Consider the following 17,287-nt stretch of genomic DNA (forward strand, 5'->3'; position numbering starts at 1 on the left):
GGAGAGGGAGAGGGAGAGAGAGAGAGAGAGAGAGAGAGAGAATGAATCTCAAGCAGGCTCCGTGCTGTCAGCACAGAGCCCCATGCAGGGCTCAATCCCACGAACCATGAGATCATGACCTGAGCCAAAATCAAGAGTCGGACACTTCACTGAGCCACCCAGGCGCCCCTCCAGGTCTTTTTTCTTTGGACCTGATCTTTCCAGGAAAGGGGCCAGTGGTACCACATGTGGGTCCTGCCTTCTCATGGATGTCCAGGGAAGAGAGGTTCATCAGGCTCCCCAGTGCTAGAAACGGATGTCCCACCATACACAGGGGTGCTCATCTCTCGGAAGGCAGGGCCAGGCTGCATCCCCCCCCCCCCCATTCTACCTTCTCACCCACCACCTTTCTGTGGGCTTTCAGCCTAGGTGGATTCACCTGTGGTTTGGGCCCTTCCTGCCTCTGCCACGGAGAGTGGTTTCCTCCTGGGGGCCAAGTCAGCTCCTCCATTTTCTGCCTTAACCACAGAACCAGTAAGGTGCGTGCTTGGACAAACCCAGAACTACTGAATCATCTGTGTTGATCACACCTTATCTGCAGTCCTTGCATTTCCTGCTATCATGGCTGTTATTGGGATCCCTGGTGAAAGAACGTACATCTCGTCCTCTGCTGTAAAGCACCTCCCCAGATTCCTCAACCTGGTACAACTGGGAGCTTCTCTGTGCCTGTACCTTCAATTCCTTCATTCTATTGCTTCTTGATTCACAAGCATGCCATCTGGTGGCAGGAGAAGACCTCCCCCCGCCCCGCCACCCCCCCCCCCCCACACACACCCCCGACCTGAGCAAAGCAGACCCAAGATCAAGGAGGTGTTAAATATTCTGCTTTCTTCTCAGGAAACTTACAAAGAGGACCGAGCAGCAAAGATTCAAGCTTCCAATAAATGTCTTTTGGGGCGCCTGGGTGGCGCAGTCGGTTGAGCGTCCGACTTCAGCCAGGTCACTCTCGCGGTCCGTGAGTTCGAGCCCCGCGTCGGGCTCTGGGCTGATGGCTCGGAGCCTGGAGCCTGTTTCCGATTCTGTGTCTCCCTCTCTCTCTGCCCCTCCCCCGTTCATGCTCTGTCTCTGTCTGTCCCAAAAATAAATAAACGTTGAAAAAAAAATTAAAAAAAAAATGTCTTTTAAAGACAGGACAGCTGTCAAAGCTTTTCTCAGGTTGGGGGGAATAAGCAAAATTATTAATTGTTTGGTTTCTGCTAAGATAAATAATATTTATATACTTTAGATAAAATGTATAACTGCCTTTTTTTTTTTTTTTTCCTCTTCAGCAGTTAGGGAAGGGTGTGAAGAAAAAAACGTAATGGTAGGGAATACAGAAGTTCTGGATTCGAAATCTTGGGCAAGTCACTTAGGTTCTCTAGGCCTCAGTTTCCTCTTCTGAAAAATTATAAAGAGGCCATCAAAAGCTCTCGGAGTTTAGGATCCGTAATCAAGTACTTAGGCCATAAAAGGGTCAAGATCCAGTGGCTGGACATAAAAGGTACTCGACTAATTGTGGCAAGAATGAATAGCAATGATTCTCTTAGGATATAAATAATATCTAATCACTTTGTTTTAGAACTCCTGTGTGAACTGGGGGTTGATGGGGGGGTGGTGGGGGAGAGGGGAAAGTGGGTGATGGGCACTGAGGAGGGCACGTGTTGGGATGAGCACTGGGTGTTGTATGGAAACCACTCTGACAATAAATTATATTTAATATAAAATAAATAAATAGGGGCGCCTGGGTGGCGCAGTCGGTTAAGCGTCCGACTTCAGCCAGGTCACGATCTCGCGGTCCGTGAGTTCGAGCCCCGCGTCGGGCTCTGGGCTGATGGCTCAGAGCTTGGAGCCTGTTTCCGATTCTGTGTCTCCCTCTCTCTCTGCCCCTCCCCCGTTCATGCTCTGTCTCTCTCTGTCCCAAAAATAAATAAACGTTGAAAAAAAAAATTTAAAAAAATAAATAAATAAATAAATAAATAACCAAAACTCATGTGTGAACATAGAATAAGGGCCTAAATGTGGAATCTGATCCCTGGCTCTTAACTTCTTATAATGTGAACAGAGGTGTGGAGAGGTGAGTATCACTCAACACTGAAAGGACCCTTCTCCGCTGATTATTTTGCAAGATTCCTTTTAGATTTGCATACCTCACCAGCAGCAGAAACTGTCATGGGACTACTTAATAGATTTCCTACTCACTCGTCCCAAAGAAAAATACAACCCAATGTTTGAGGAAGCAGGACTTCCTCTTTTGATCTCAGACAAAGACACACAGGGAGAGGAAACCCTTCTCCGCCATTATGAGGTCGGTCTTTGGGGAATCAGATAAGGTCTGGATTTGACAAGCACAATATATTAGGATCCATCCCTGCAACAGAAAAGAGGAACTTTCTCATTTCCAGGGGGTTTTCCCCAGCAGCCCAGTACAGCTCCTGTAGTAAATACATACATTTCCGTGTTTCTGAGTTCTGGAAAGCACTTACTGAAATCTGAACCTGATAAGAAGCATTAAGGATTTGAATACAATAACCACCGGGAGACCCTCACCATCTGTGAAGCTTGGGGTGGGGGAGGAGGAGCTCTTGACTTCTTTCAACTTTAACTTCCTTAACTTAAAGAAGGATTGGGAACAAAGTGAAAAGAGCAAAAAGAGCTTGGAGAAGGTCAGCCGTACTAGCCAGAGGCCGGTGTTACCCCAAGTCCTGCCAAGCACCAAGGCAGAGTGCCCTGTGTGGCTCACCTTCAGGCTGCATGCTCCAGAGACAGAGGCCGGATCCTTGCAAGATTTTGCACAAGGACCTGTCGGGCATCAGCTACCCTCACATTAGTGTTGCCCTGCGCGGCTGTGGCAGTGCCTGTGAGGACCCAGGATGCACCCATGCTAACTAATCACCATCCCATTTCCCCCTCCTGGGAACTAAGAATTCCTCAAAATGCCAACTCCCAGGTTTAGGAGGGGAAATGAGGTTGTGCACGCAGCACATGAAAACTTTAATAATAATACATGCCAACCATAAGCGCTAGTCCTACTTCCACAGCATCTAATTCTAATGACATCAAATAAAATGCCAGTAAGTGAGGGGCCAGCTTGTCCGTATTTATATATACACACAAATCTACGCCAACTGGGGCATTTCAACTTGGTTTTCATGGAGACAAAACATCCAGGACATAAAACCTACCATTTTAACCATTTTTCATTTTACACTTGATTGGCATTACAATGTTGTGCAAACACCACCACAGGGCACCTCCAGAACTTTTTTTATCATTGAAACTTTGTACTCACTGAACGGAACCTGCCCCTTCCACCGCCACTTGCCCCATAGCCCCTGGCGACCACCATTCTACTCTCTGTCTCTATGAATGGGCTATTCTAGAAACCTCATATATGTGGAACCATAAAGTATCGGTCCTTTTATGTTTATATCAGCAGAATGTCTCCAAGGCTCTTCCTTCTGTGTGGTAGCATGTGTCAAAATCTCATTTTTGAAAACTGAGTAATATTCCATTATATGCACAGAGGCCGTCTGTATATATCCATTCATCCTGACATGTGGGTTGTTTTCCTAAGGCATCTTTGAAACCTTGCCTTCAAAGGTCTTTTTTTGAAAGACCGCTCGGATTTTCTAGTTCTAAAAAATGCTAGGCATTATGCTTGGCTTAAGTAGACATTTAAGCTAATTTTCACCATAATGGGTAAATCAATACATGTGACTAGTGAATAAATTTTAAATCCTGTTTTTTAAAAAAAAATTTTATGTTTATTTATTCTTGAGAGAGACAGAGACAGAGTGTGAGTGAGGGAGGGGCAGAGGGAGACACAGAATCTAAAGTAGGCTCCAGGCTCTGAGCTGTCAACACAGAGCTGGACGTGGGGCTCGAACTCACGAACCGTGAGATCATGACCTGAGCCGAAGTCAGATGCTTAACCGACTGAGCCACCCAGGCATCCCTGTAAATCCTGCTTTTAATGGATCTATCAGATAAGGGAAATTGTACCTTCCCATCCATCCCATACACAGAGCAGACAGAACGTTTTCTCTTTCTGTTTCCACTTTCAAAATGTCACTTTATAGCCACAGAGCTGGTTTATACCAAAGGAAGTAAAAACAAAAGTATTAATTCTTTAAAAAAAGGGAATTTTATCTGAGGCAGTTACCAGAAAAAAAAGGTTACCAGCATTGATAACTGTCTTGCAAACAGACTTGAATTAGCTGCAGCTTTGGATAACAAGCAGAGGGGGAATCCCGTCTCTCCTCCTTTTACAGAATAGGTAGAAACATTCAGAAAGCTCCCTTTTATTTGCCTTTGTGTTACCTTGCTGAGAAGAGATCCTTTTTTTTTTTCTTTTAAGGTGCTAGAGAGAACCAATTTCCGGGAAGGCAGAGGAGTTGTGGGGTCTGAGTTGAATTTGAAGAGCTCAGACTAAGGTTGAGGGCAAAAGCCCAGAGTGTCCCTCCCTGGCCCAGGGTCCCACCCTAGAGGAAAGGGGGAAAGATCACACTTGGGTGGAGGGCAGAAGAAGGAATTCATTCTGGGTGGCCTCTGTGCTCTCATAAAATACAGGAGGCAGGGTCTCCTTCAGATGAGTTTGGCGGGGGAGGGAGGGGGGAAGGAGGGGAGGGGAGGGGAGGGGAGGGGAAGGGTGCATAGTAGCAACTTACTCTCAAAAGGTTCAGAAACAATAGTATGTATATACACAAGGTAAAAGTGTCGAAATGTTAACAAATCAGAGAGTCTAGGTAAAGGGTATCCAGGGGCTCTTTGTACCAGTCTTGCAACTTCTGTAACTTTATTTAGCAATATTTTAAAGTCTAGAAGCAAGCTCAGAGCCTGGAAAATGGTGGTGCTTCTCTGAGCCTGGGTGAGCAAGTGAAGCAACAGGAATGAAAAAAGGTGTTCGTTTCGGAGGCAGAGAACCACAGATCGCAATCCAAGCTATGTGAGACTTGGGGGAAGTTACTTGACCTTTCCAAGCCTCGGTTTTCACATCTCTACCAGGGGGTACAATATTTCAGGATTCTTCTTTCACCTCCAAATCCTGCATGTACCTTGCTGCAGTAAATGGTCTTGCTTTTACTACCACTACAATTACTGTGCATGACAGCAGTGAAGGAGGATAAGGGAGTACCCAAGAAAGCATTAGAGCCACGCTGGGATCCATCCCTCCAGGATGGGCAGGAAAGCGCGGGGGGGTGGGGGGGGGGGTGTAATATGGATGGACTGCAGTTATGAGGGAAAATGGCATCTGGTAAACAAAGGACACAGGCACCAAAACATAAAATTACAGCCATGTGCGCCATCCACGGTCCTGGCCAGCTCCACAGATCATAGCTCTTCTGATTGTAGCTATTTGAGCGGGCATTTGTGTTTATGACTTTTGTTCCAAAATATATTGCGTTTATTACACTCACTTAATCTAAAAGGGGTTTACAATAAGTATGAGAGGGTATGTTGTGTCTCAAATGGAAAGAAAGAAAGAAAGAAAGAAAGAAAGAAAGAAAGAAAGAAAGAAAGAAAGAAAACCACAGCAATCAACTAATTTATAAATAGGCAACAGATCAGTTCTATTAAAAGATTCCCATAAGCATGTCAGCACCTTTACCCGCTACGTCTTGAAAACTGTGTCTTCACAAAACCCTGAGCCCTCATTCTCAATATATGTAGTTTTATAAACACGTGCATGCTATTGGCAATCCTATACAGTATCAGCACAGCTCACTTAGTGTCTTATTTGAGACACATGTCCCCACCTTGAAGCTGTTGCCTCTGGGAAGTAAATGCCATGCTTTCTCCTTCTGGAACAGAAATGAAAAACTCTACTTTATCCAGGTCAAGACAAACAGGCTAAAATAAGGCAAAGGAGGGGATGCCTGGGTGGCTCCGTCGGTTGAGCGTCTGACTTCAGCTCAGGCCATGATCTCGTGGTTCATGGGTTTGAACCCTGCGTCAGGCTCTGTGCTGGAGCCTGCTTCAGATTCTGTGTCTCCCTCTCTCTCTCTCTCTTGCACCCTGTCTCTCTCTCAAAAATAAATAAACATTAAAAATTTTAAAAAGGGGCCCCTGGGTGGCTCAGTCGGTTAGGCGTCCGACTTCAGCTCAGGTCATGATCTCGCGGTCCGTGAGTTCGAGCCCCGTGTCAGGCTCTGTGCTGACCGCTCAGAGCCTGGAGCCTGTTTCAGATTCTGTGTCTTCCTCTCTCTCTGACCCTCTCCCATTCATGCTCTGTCTCTCTCTGTCTCAAAAATAAATAAACGTTAAAAAAAATTTTTTTTAATTAAAAAAATAATAATAAGGCAAAGGAGGCACCTCTGTTGTTCTATTAAGTGGATTTGGAAGTGGGTGGGAGACACACAGTGCCCCAGCATCGGATCCTGTAAGCAAAGCAAGCAGCCCCTCTTGGACACTCTAAGGGGACTGGGGCCAACAGCCATTTCCCTGAAAACATCTCAGATGCCACCTTGACCACTCCAGCTGCTGATTTCTGGCACATGTATTATGAGTGTGTCCAAGAGCAGAGGACTTCTCTCCTTTCCCATATGCCTGGATAATAACTCTCAAGAACCTCTTCTCTTGGGTGTCCCCAAAACTCGACCCCCCAAATGAGAATCAGCTTATGAGATTCTGCTGCCACCGTGCAAGGGACTGGCCCTTCTGACACTAGGATTTGATGGTGATGGCAACTGCTCCCGTGAATAAAACTTTCTGGTGACAACTCTCTCCAACTGCATACATTAACCAGCCCCATGACCCAGGGATAAAAAGGGGACGCCCCCCCCAACTATTCATGCATGCATGCATGCATGCATGCATTCATTCATTCATTCGCCTAAAAATATTTACTAAATGCTTGCTACTTCTGGGACCTTGGGCAGCAGGGAATAAGCAAGGTCTTTCCCCCTCATGGCATTTATATTTAGCTCCAACCAATGAGCAATGAACCAATAATTATACAATTGTATAATTACAATGTGATTAATATGACGAAGCGCACTGTACTGTGGGAGCTGACCTGACCCACCCTGGGGGGTCGAAAAGGATTGCAAAGGAAACAAGCCGGTTGCGACCTGAAGTGCACTAGACCAGGGAGCAACATGGTCCCCTGGCAGTGGGCAGAGGGGCGGCTCCTGCAGAAGCCACAGCTCGAAGGAGCAGGACACCTGTAAGGAGTGAAAAAAGCACTACGGTGAAGCATGAGGCGCGTGCTGTGTGCAAAACAGAGATCCAAAGGAGACACTGGATGCCCTGAGTGGGATCTACCTGAGTTAATCAGAGAAGGGTAAGTACTTTTCAAACACTACCTCTAGGGGCGCCTGGGTGTCTCAGTCAGTTAGTGTCTGAGGAGCTCAGGTCATGATCTCCCCATTCGGTTCGTGAGTTCGAGCCCTGCTTCGGGCTCTGTGCTGACAGCTCAGAGGCCGCTTCAGATCCTCTGTCCCCCTCTCTCTCTACCCCTGCCCCGTGTGCTCGCTCACTCATGCTCTATCTAAAATAAATAAACATAAAAAAAAAATGTTAAATACCACTTCTAAAGGGGCCTTCCCGTTCCCTACCCAGCACATGCACACGCTCTAAAGGCCCCTTGCAGTCTCTACTGAGGCCCCAGCCCACGGCACTGCAATTGTCTGTTTTCCTGTCTGGACTAACCGAAATTCATATCTGTCTTTTTAAGCGCAACAGAAAGAGAAGGGAGAATTGCACCCTGGTCTGACATTCAAGGGGCCACACGAGCTTTAACTTTTCAATTATCACTGCCTGACGCCGTGACAAAGCCCGAGAACTAGACCACTGGTGTGCAAACCTCAGCTTATACCAGCGTCACCTAGAAAGCTGTGAAAATGGGCTGCGGGGCCCTGCTCTGAGTTTCCCCTTTCAGCAAGTCTGGGGCAGGGCGGGGAGTCTGCCTTTCTGAGAAGTCCCAGGTGATGCCCCTGCTGTGGTCCGGGACCACACTTACAGAAGCAGTTACTCCCCAACCCCACAAGACGGTCAGCTACCAGAAGAAACTCATAGCACTCATGCAGCAGAGGAAAAAAAAAAAAAAGAAAGAAAGAGAGAGAGAGAGTGAGAAAGAAAAGAAAAAAGAAAAGAATAGAAATGAAAAGAAAAGAAAAAAAAAGAAAAGAAAAGAAAAAGAAGAAGAAAAGAAAAAAAAACAAAGAAAGAAAAGAAAAGAAATTTTACCAGTATCTGGATATTGGAAGTCAAAGCAAACCTACAAAAACAGATTTTCTTGAGTGAGCAAATCTGCCTGGCTTTTACACCTAGAAATCGGCCTCGCGCTGGGTCCCCCTGACAAGCTTTGGCAGCCGCTCGGGCACAGATTTCTCGAATCCCCAAGCTTTAGAAGTGGGAAATGTTGCAGAATTCACCAGTCACAGCTACGGGACTCCAGAATAGTGACACTGGGTGGCAAATACAACTTCTGCAGCACATCAGACCTCAATCTGGTGCACTCCATCTGAGGGCCCAGAGCCCAAGCCCACAGCCCAGGCTAATCCAGCGCAGGCCTCTGAGCTCCCATTTGCAGGGGGGTGGAAAGCAGAGCAAACAGCAGTGCAGGCTTCCCCCAAGACGATCAGTGTTCTTGCACACAGCCCTATCGCGGAACAGACATCGCTTGGTGAGGAGCTCACATACACCATTCACCAATTTGCTAAACTGCTAATCAGAAAACCGCTGCAAAATTCTGCAGCCATTCTACATTTGAATAAACAAAATAAAAAATAATTAGACCAAAACAATCACATTGGTCTAAAAGCACAGTAATGGACAAAATTAGTGTATTCAAATTTGTTGCAACATTCATCAGAACACTTGCTGGTCGGGGGGCCTGGGCGGCTCAGTAGGTTAAGCGTCCGACTTCGGCTCACGTCATGATCTCACGGTCCGTGAGTTCGAGCCCCGCGTCGGGCTCTGTGCTGACAGCTCAGAGCCTGGGGCCTGCTTCTGATTCTGTGTCTCCCTCTCTCTCTGCCCCTCCCCTGTTCATGCTCTGTCTCTCTCTGTCTCAAAAAAAATAATTAAAAAAAAAAAAAAGAACACTTGCTGGTCAATTTGCTTAATGAGTGTTCACTTTTCCCTTAATTTTTCTTGGGTGACATTCACTTAGAACAATACATTAGGCCTGCTATCCTTTTGCAAAAAATTCGTACTGACCAGCTCTGTTTTCAAAATGATTTCTTCTCAATCTTTTTTGTAGAAAATTAGAGGAAATGTCTGAAAACGACTTTACTTTGTTTTCCAGAATTTAAAAAAAAAATGTTTTAGGTTTATTTATCTTGAGAGAGAGCGAGCAGGGGAAGGGCAGAGAGAGCGGGAGAGGGAATCCCAAGCAAGCTCTACCCTGTCAGCATGGAGCCTGATGTGGGGCTCGAACTCAAAAACCATGAGATCATGACCTGAGCTGAAACCAAGAGCTGGACGCTTAACCAACTGAGCCAACCCAGGCACCCCTGTTTTCCAGAATTTTTTTTTTAAGTTTCCAACACGTCCACTGAGAAAGTTTTACTTCTTCCTTATATGACTTTAGAATAATGACTCCTTTAAAAAGGTGGGTGGAGGGGCGCCTGGGTGGCGCAGTCGGTTGAGCGTCCGACTTCAGCCAGGTCACGATCTCGCGGTCCGTGAGTTCGAGCCCTGCGTCGGGCTCTGGGCTGATGGCTCGGAGCCTGGAGCCTGTTTCCGATGCTGTGTCTCCCTCTCTCTCTGCCCCTCCCCCGTTCATGCTCTGTCTCTGTCCCAAAAATAAATAAAAAACGAAAAAAGGTGGGTGGAGGGAGAGGCCAATTCTGAAATCATCACCTGTTAGCATATCAATTTAAATCAATAGCCAATTGAAGGAAACTCACATTGGAGGAAGGACATTTAGTATTTCTGGAAATCTAAATTAATATTATGTCAAGTCCTGGTAGCATTTTTTTCAAATGACTATAATTAGAGATATGCAAATTTTTCATGGGGGGGAAGCCAACAGTGAAAAATGGCACCTAATTAACTAATGATTTTATCTTTATTAGACGATATTAAAAGTTTAAATGTGGTCTAATGCTCTTAAAACCTAAAATAGCATGATCTCCTTTAGAACTCAAGGAATATTACAGCAAACAATGGCAGAGTCTGTCACTTTTTATACATTTTCCTCAGAAACAATAGCTCAGATATGAGCTTCCTGGTGGTCTGATAACTTCAATCATTACATTTTGTCATAAACAATAAGTTTAGAAAGCTAATGCTAGGTAGACCATAAAATGTTCAGTTCCAGTCTTTCGGATAGTTACAACCACTAACTTTTCTCTCTGCAACACATTTTTAGTAACTTATTTTGGAAGAAAATGATTTATAAAGTCAGCTACCCATGATGTAATGTTTCAAGGCTTTGCTACTTTGGTCCCAGTTTGGTAGACGGAAAGGTTACCAAATCTCATGTTAAAAAGTCTACGGATGGGGCGCCTGGGTGGCTCAGTCGGTTAAGCGTCCAACTTCGGCTCAGGTCACGATCTCGCGGTCCGTGAGTTCGAGCCCCGCATCGGGCTCTGTGCTGACCGCTCTGAGCCTGGAGCCTGTTTCAGATTCTGTGTCTCCCTCTCTCTCTGCCCCTCCCCCGTTCATGCTCTGTCTCTCTCTCTGTCTCAGCAATAAATAAATGTTAAAAAAAAAAAAAAAGTCTACGGAGAGAGGCGCCTGGGGGGCTCAATCAGTTAAGCATCTGACTCTGGGTTTCAGCTCAGGTCACAATTTCACCGTCTGTGAGTTCGAGCCCCGCATCAGGCTCCTTGCTGACAGCACAGAGCCTGCTTGGAATTCTCTCTCTCACCCTCTCTCTCTGCCCCTCCCCTGCTTGTACCATCCCTCTCTCTCTAAAAATAAATAAACTTAAAAAAAGAAAGTCTACGGAGATTCTGGCAAAGGTGCTGCAGTGACAGCAGCATAATTACTGAATCTCCCCCACCCACACCCATACTAACCATAAAAACAGACAAACAGAGCAGAACCAGAAACCTAGGGACAGCGTCGACAACAAAACCAGGAGACAAGGTATTCCCTGTATACGTGAAGGTGAGGACAACCAACAGCTTCAAGAATTGCCATTAGATGCTCACTAGAATGTTCAGAGAGCCATTCTGAGAACACCCATACCAAGTGGTAAAGGGCTTTGCGAGGTCCAATTTCACCAGTAAGTGCAGAGGGAATTGTGACCCATGTAGTGTCTAATGTCCTGGAATGTTCTGGGGTGGGGGACATCTGATTCTTATGAATTAACAAGAAAGGAGAAAGCTTCATAGAGAGGAGAAACTGCTGGGGATGCATCTAAGATGAGCAAAACAGGGGCAAAGGTTGGGGTGGGCAGGTGGGAATGGGGACCAAAAATGTAAGACCTTAGACTTTAGAAAAGTAGACCACTCCTTGAAAACAGCGTAAGTGGTACTCTAGAATTGTGAAGCCAGAAATGCTACAGGAAATACAGGAAAACTCATGGTGAACAACAGAAAAGAACCACAGCGGGATTCCAAATAGTTAAAGACACAACAAGGCACAGAATGACATCCCTAGTATAGACAATAAAAATTATGCCAGAAGGAAAGAGAACAGATGAAAACTATAACCCAGTAGTTGCAAACTAAGCTGAAATACATGAAATCAAAGAAGCTATAAAGAACCATACAAACCAGGATTTTTAAAACCCCAAAATGACTTGATTAAGAAAATGGAAGATTTGAAACTGGAGGTAAAGAACTAAGAAAAGAATCAGAAGTAAAAGAAAAAAAAAGAAAAAGAAGGGTAAATTAAAAAAAGGAAACGCACAACAAATAAAATGAATACCGCCTTAACCAGACTATGGAGAGGAACAAAATTCTTACATTTACATGAATCATGAAGACACTAAAAGGATTTAGGAGAAAGTGATTAACATAGAAGACAGGCAAAGAAGATCTAACATACACATAATGGGGGTTCCTAAAGCCAATGGAAAAGAATAGAATAAATAGCAAAAGCTTTGCCCCAAGAAAACTTCCCTGGGTAAGTACATATTTAAGTGGTGCACCGTGTCCCTAGAAAAATCAATGCAAAGCACCCAACACTGTAAAATACTTCTGGGCTTCAAAGAACAAAAGTAAAATACACTCCTTTGGATATCTCGGCAAACATACCAAGTGAAACATGAGGGAAAGAAAATCAGATTGTCAGCAGACTTTGACAACACTTTATGGCAAAAGACGCTACCGTAAAATATTAAAGATACTTGAGCAAAGAAAGATGAGCCAAGGATTTTATATCAGCCAACCTGACTCTGAAGTATAAAAGCGACAGACAAGCTGTTATGAACATAGAATTCAGGAAATACTTCCCAGGAGTGCTTCCTGAGGCATCTAGTGAAAGATGAGCTTCAGAAAACCAAAGTGCCAGGGAAGACAGGACATAAGGACCAGTGGCCAGGATCAAACATACATTTATTTACCAGTAGAACAAAGAGTGGTAACAAAGGAAATAGAAGGTAGGATTGCTATGTATTATGATAAAGCAATTTCAGTACAGCTGTCAGCAAAATTAGGGGAGGAAGGACTATCTGAAAAGCAGCATATGTTTGCTGATTGTACAGATAGTAACCAGGGTGAAAGAATCTTACTTCAGATGCCAAGCTAGGGGGAGAAAAGGGAGAGGAGAGAACAGGCTTCTAGATAATTTAAATGTTACTCACAGCAGGAAACCAAGAGAGAATAACCTCCACCCCACCCCATACCCGAAAGAGCAAAACAAGGGTATTATATGAAAGGTATCAGTACAGGGGTGCCTGGGTGGTTCAGTTGGTTAAGCATCCGACTTCGGCTCAGGTCATGATCTCACGATTTGTGGGTTCGATATGAATATGATCAAACCTCTAAATCATAAATTTACAGGAAATACAGGGAACAGACAGCATGTTGACCACATGAGACTGAAAAATTGCATAGGGTAAGCACTCCGTTTCTTCAACAAAAATGGGGGACTAGGATCTATAATAAGAAATGACTGAAAGGCCACATCAACCAACTGCAATATGTGAATCTTGTTTGGATTCTACCAAACGTTGACGTTATTTGCATAGATCTTTATATGTATTATATTTCAGTAAGGGGAATGTGAATGCTGGATCATCAACAACATTGTGGAATTATACGGACTTGGAAGGCTTTGACACTGGCATTACCATTACGTTTAGGGGAAGGGAATCTTTGTACCTTAGAACTACATGCTGAAAACATTTGTAGGCGCAATTCTGCAAGGCCTGAGATATGCTTCAAAATAATGGCAGGATGAGATGGACAGAGATAAAGCAAAAAGACTAGTTGTTGTTCCAGCTGTTGAAGCTGGATGACAGGCATATGAAAGTTCGTTACACTATTAGCTATGTCTCAAATGTCCCCATAATTTATTTATATCTTTGTTTTTTATTTTTTTTAATGTGTATTTATTTTTTAGAGAGAGAGAGAAACAGAGTGCAAGCAGGGGAGGAGCAGAGAGAGAGCGAGACACAGAATCCGAAGCAGGCTCCAGGCTCTGAGCTGTCAGCACAGAGCCTGATGTGGGGCTCGAACTCACTAACCGCAAGATCATGACCTGAGCCCAAGTTGGCTGCCCAATCGACTGAGCCACCCAGGTGCCCCATATATATACTTATTTTAAAGTTAATGTGAGGTTGGATTGTTCCATCTTAAAATGGCTACCACTGGGTTTTCAAACAATCCAAGGAATTCATCTAAGTCATAGGCCCCTGCTTTTTTTTTTTTTTTTTTTTAAATCCTTCTCTAGTTAACTGATCGCACACTTAAACAGGGTCTATTTAAACTAGGCCCTGAAGGAGCGCCTGGGTGGCTCGGTCGGTTAAGCGTCCGACTTCGGCTCAGGTCATGATCTCATGATCCGTGAGTTCGAGCCCCATATCGGGCTCTGTGCTGACAGCTCAGAGCCTGGAGCCTGTTTCAGATTCTGTGTCTCCCTCTCTTTCTGCCCCTCCCCTGTTCATGCTCTGTCTCTCTCTGTCTCAAAAATAAATAAACGTTAAAAAAATAAATAAACTAGGCCCTGAAATTCTCACCTGGAACAGTCAGTACTAACCAATGATGACTACACTGGGTAAGAAGAATTCTCTGGCTCGCAAACACTAGTTTGTCACCCTAGAGCAAGCATATTACAGCAACTGATCTCCTAATTACTTAAGTACCCATGCTTGTATTCCTGAAGCAGGGGTGTTTCATCAAAATTGTTAGGTGACATCCTACCAAGCACCTGAGGAATCCTTATGGGCTTCTACCGAAGCTGTCTGTGGTCAGTGGGGATGCCTTCTTGCCCTTATAACTCAAGGGAGTACCACTTTCCATCGCTAGGCAGATTGTATCCTGGATTCCTTCCTAAGGATCAACACTAACAATGCCAAAGGCAACAAGAGTCCTACCAGATGCCCAAGAATCGACAGAAGAACTTTACGGTCCTCGGTAATTCACCAGGGTCAAACCTCACGGGGACAGTGCTTGATTTGAAACCGGATAGCTTATCATACCATGGATCTCTGAAAGGCCACTCTCAGGCTAAGATGCAAAAAAATCAGATGAAGCCAGCGTGCTGTCCCCTCACCCAGGCCACCTACAGGAACAGGAGAGTGGGATAACTCACAGAACACCTGTCAGTGGCTGAAAGGCACTGAGTCAGACCCAAAGTGCCATCCGTGGATCGTACTTATTATTAAACCCAAAGGCAGCCAGATTTGAACAAGAACACGATGAAAGAATTTAAAAAGGAGGTGAGGGGCGCCTGGGCGGCTCAGTCGGTTAAGCGGCCGACTTCGGCTCAGGTCACGATCTCGCGGTCCGTGAGTTTGAGCCCCGCGTCGGGCTCTGTGCTGACAGCTCAGAGCCCGGAGCCTGTTTCAGATTCTGTGTCTCCATCGCTCTCTGAACCTCCCCCGTTCATGCTCTGTCTCTCTCTGTCTCAAAAATAAATAAACGTTTAAAAAAATTTTTTTTTAAAAAGGAGGTGAAGAGCCTCTAATCCCCGGAGACACACTGAAGAGCACTCAGCCTGGACCCCTGAAGCATCTCTCTCAGCTGTGAAAAAGCATTCTGGTACATTCTGAGAAAAACGGTTCCAAGCCTGCAGACTGACAATGCACTTTGGCACAGGAAAGGCTCCACGATGTCCTGAAAGTGAAGACACCTGTCTGTGTTCACATGCTTTGTTCAGCCCCCTTCGGTGAGTCCTTCCAGGAACTGCTCAAGTGGCTCGGAAGTTATGGAGACTGTTCTGTTCTAGCGAAGAAAAGCTAGGACAGAAGTGAGAGCTCAGCCCTTCGGAAGGCAGGACCTGTGGCAGATGGGACTCAAGGGACTAATACCATAAAAAGCTCTCCCTGAGTCAGTCCCTCCTTCCCCATGAACTTAGTCCCCCAGACCCTCTGAGAAACCTTACCTGTCTCTGCTTCCTTCCTTCATTGACCAAAATGCGGAACCGAAAGAAATCTAAATTAATAAATCTAAATAAATCTAAATTAAGCTTTCTATGAGAGACCCTTAGACTTTTCTTTCTGGGTTCTTTGTGGGCCTGGGCTCAGGAGACCAAAAAGAATTCTCTGGAACAGGAGCCCCAACACGACAAGGATTTTTGCTCCGTGTGTTCACGGTTATACCCTCCTCTCTTCAGGAGGCAGTCATTCTGAAACTAAGGTGATCATTTTAAATAATATCCCTTGAAAATGCAGAAATGTAAATTAGGCTACACATTCAGATCTACTAAAAAATTCATAAACCCTTCTACATATGCTAGTTTATTTCAAAAAGCAGAAGGGGGGGTTCTTTTTTTTTTTTTTTTTTATGAAAGTGATGCATTTTGGTTGAACTGGGAACGTGTCTACTATTTCCCTGCAGTAAATATCCTGACAATATTACCATTAAGTAGAAAAAACATCTCGACCTCCCAATTAACCAGTTTCAAGTGGCTGTACCAGTGACATATTTTTGGATTAAGAATCCGGGTTTAATTCAACAATGACAAGAAGCCTAAAGGCCACTCCATGTGGTCTTACCAGGCCCTTTCTTAAAATGAAGATCCTCCCAAGGTACACTGACTCAACATCACCCATTAAAAAAGAAATCTGGGCAAGTCAGAATGGAAATGCATTTAAAATATTTTACAAACTAAAATCCCGAGTCACTTTAAAAGTACCCACAGTCTTTCCAAGTAGAATAATTCTCAATTTTTTTAAACACGGTCTTGTTTTCTTTTAAACATGCACTAGCCAAGTAGAGTTAAGAGAGCCAATGCCCCTCCCCTCCACTCCCCTTGGCACTTCCAAAATCGCCAGTGTTTTCCCCAGAAGCCAAATCTATATTAGATTCCTATCTATAAATACTTCCTTCCAATAAAAAGACAATACCAAATAATTTCCAAAGTTCTTTGTGATAATCCCTCTTTTGTTCTGAGTCTTGCTAAGCAATTCTGCTTACTGACCAACCTGCGTAGGTCATTCTATTTAAATTACTGACAGCCTGGGATTGTTTTTGAAGAATTTTTTAACACCCTTTGAAATAACCTGAGTCACCTGGGGTAAACCCAAAGGAAGCTAGGTGTTTTGCCTCACTCAAGAACTTTAAGATAACAAGAAAAGGAGTAAGGGTTTCTCCTCTTTTAGTTTTTCCTATTATTTTTTTCCGCTTGGTTAGAACAAGACATTCCCTGGCAGGTGCCATCATATACACCTTTTCCTTTTTAAAAAAATTTTTTAACGTTTTTATTTATTCTTGAGACAGAGAGAGACAAAGCATGAGCAGGGGAGGGGGAGAGACAGGGAGACACAGAATCCGAAGCAGGCTCCAGGCTCTGAGCTGTCAGCACGGAGCCCAACGCGGGGCTCGAGCTCACAGACCGTGAGATCATGACCTGAGCCGAAGTCGGATGCTCAACTGACTGAGCCACCCAGGCGCCCCATATATACCTTTTCCTTAAGTGATTGACTTTTCCTCCCACAAACAGCCACCTTTCCCCCCAACCCCAACTGCTCATTGCTTTGGGAAGGGTAGTAACCAGTGTCCCTAATTACCTTCTAATTACCCTATAAAGCAGGGCTGTAGAACCCAGGGCAGAATCTTAACATGTCCTAAGCCATCCAGGACCCTTATCAAGGCTTGGGGGTTTTGCTTGTTATTGTTTTGGATTTGTTTTTTTTTTTTTTTTAAACAAATGAATTTATGCAGACGGCTACAAGCCTGGATTATCATCTTACTCGACATTTAAA

At 44.6% G+C, this 17,287-nt stretch overlaps 1 protein-coding gene and 1 long non-coding RNA gene across 3 annotated transcripts in view; one reads left to right on the forward strand and one right to left on the reverse strand.

Annotated features, from left to right (window-relative positions):
• The window catches only part of KIT (KIT proto-oncogene, receptor tyrosine kinase), an 89,745-nt gene that overhangs the window by 62,482 nt on the left and 9,976 nt on the right, over window positions 1-17,287 (reverse strand). The gene's annotated exons all lie outside the window — the stretch shown is intronic.
• On the forward strand, window positions 9,484-9,989 carry LOC121035548 (uncharacterized). Its single transcript, XR_005792953.1, has 2 exons — window positions 9,484-9,574; window positions 9,790-9,989. It is a non-coding gene; the product is annotated as an uncharacterized LOC121035548 (long non-coding RNA).

This window comes from Herpailurus yagouaroundi, unplaced genomic scaffold (assembly GCF_014898765.1).
Source record: "Herpailurus yagouaroundi ecotype Mexico unplaced genomic scaffold, PumYag 28, whole genome shotgun sequence".
Classification (NCBI taxonomy): Eukaryota; Metazoa; Chordata; class Mammalia; order Carnivora; family Felidae; genus Herpailurus; species Herpailurus yagouaroundi.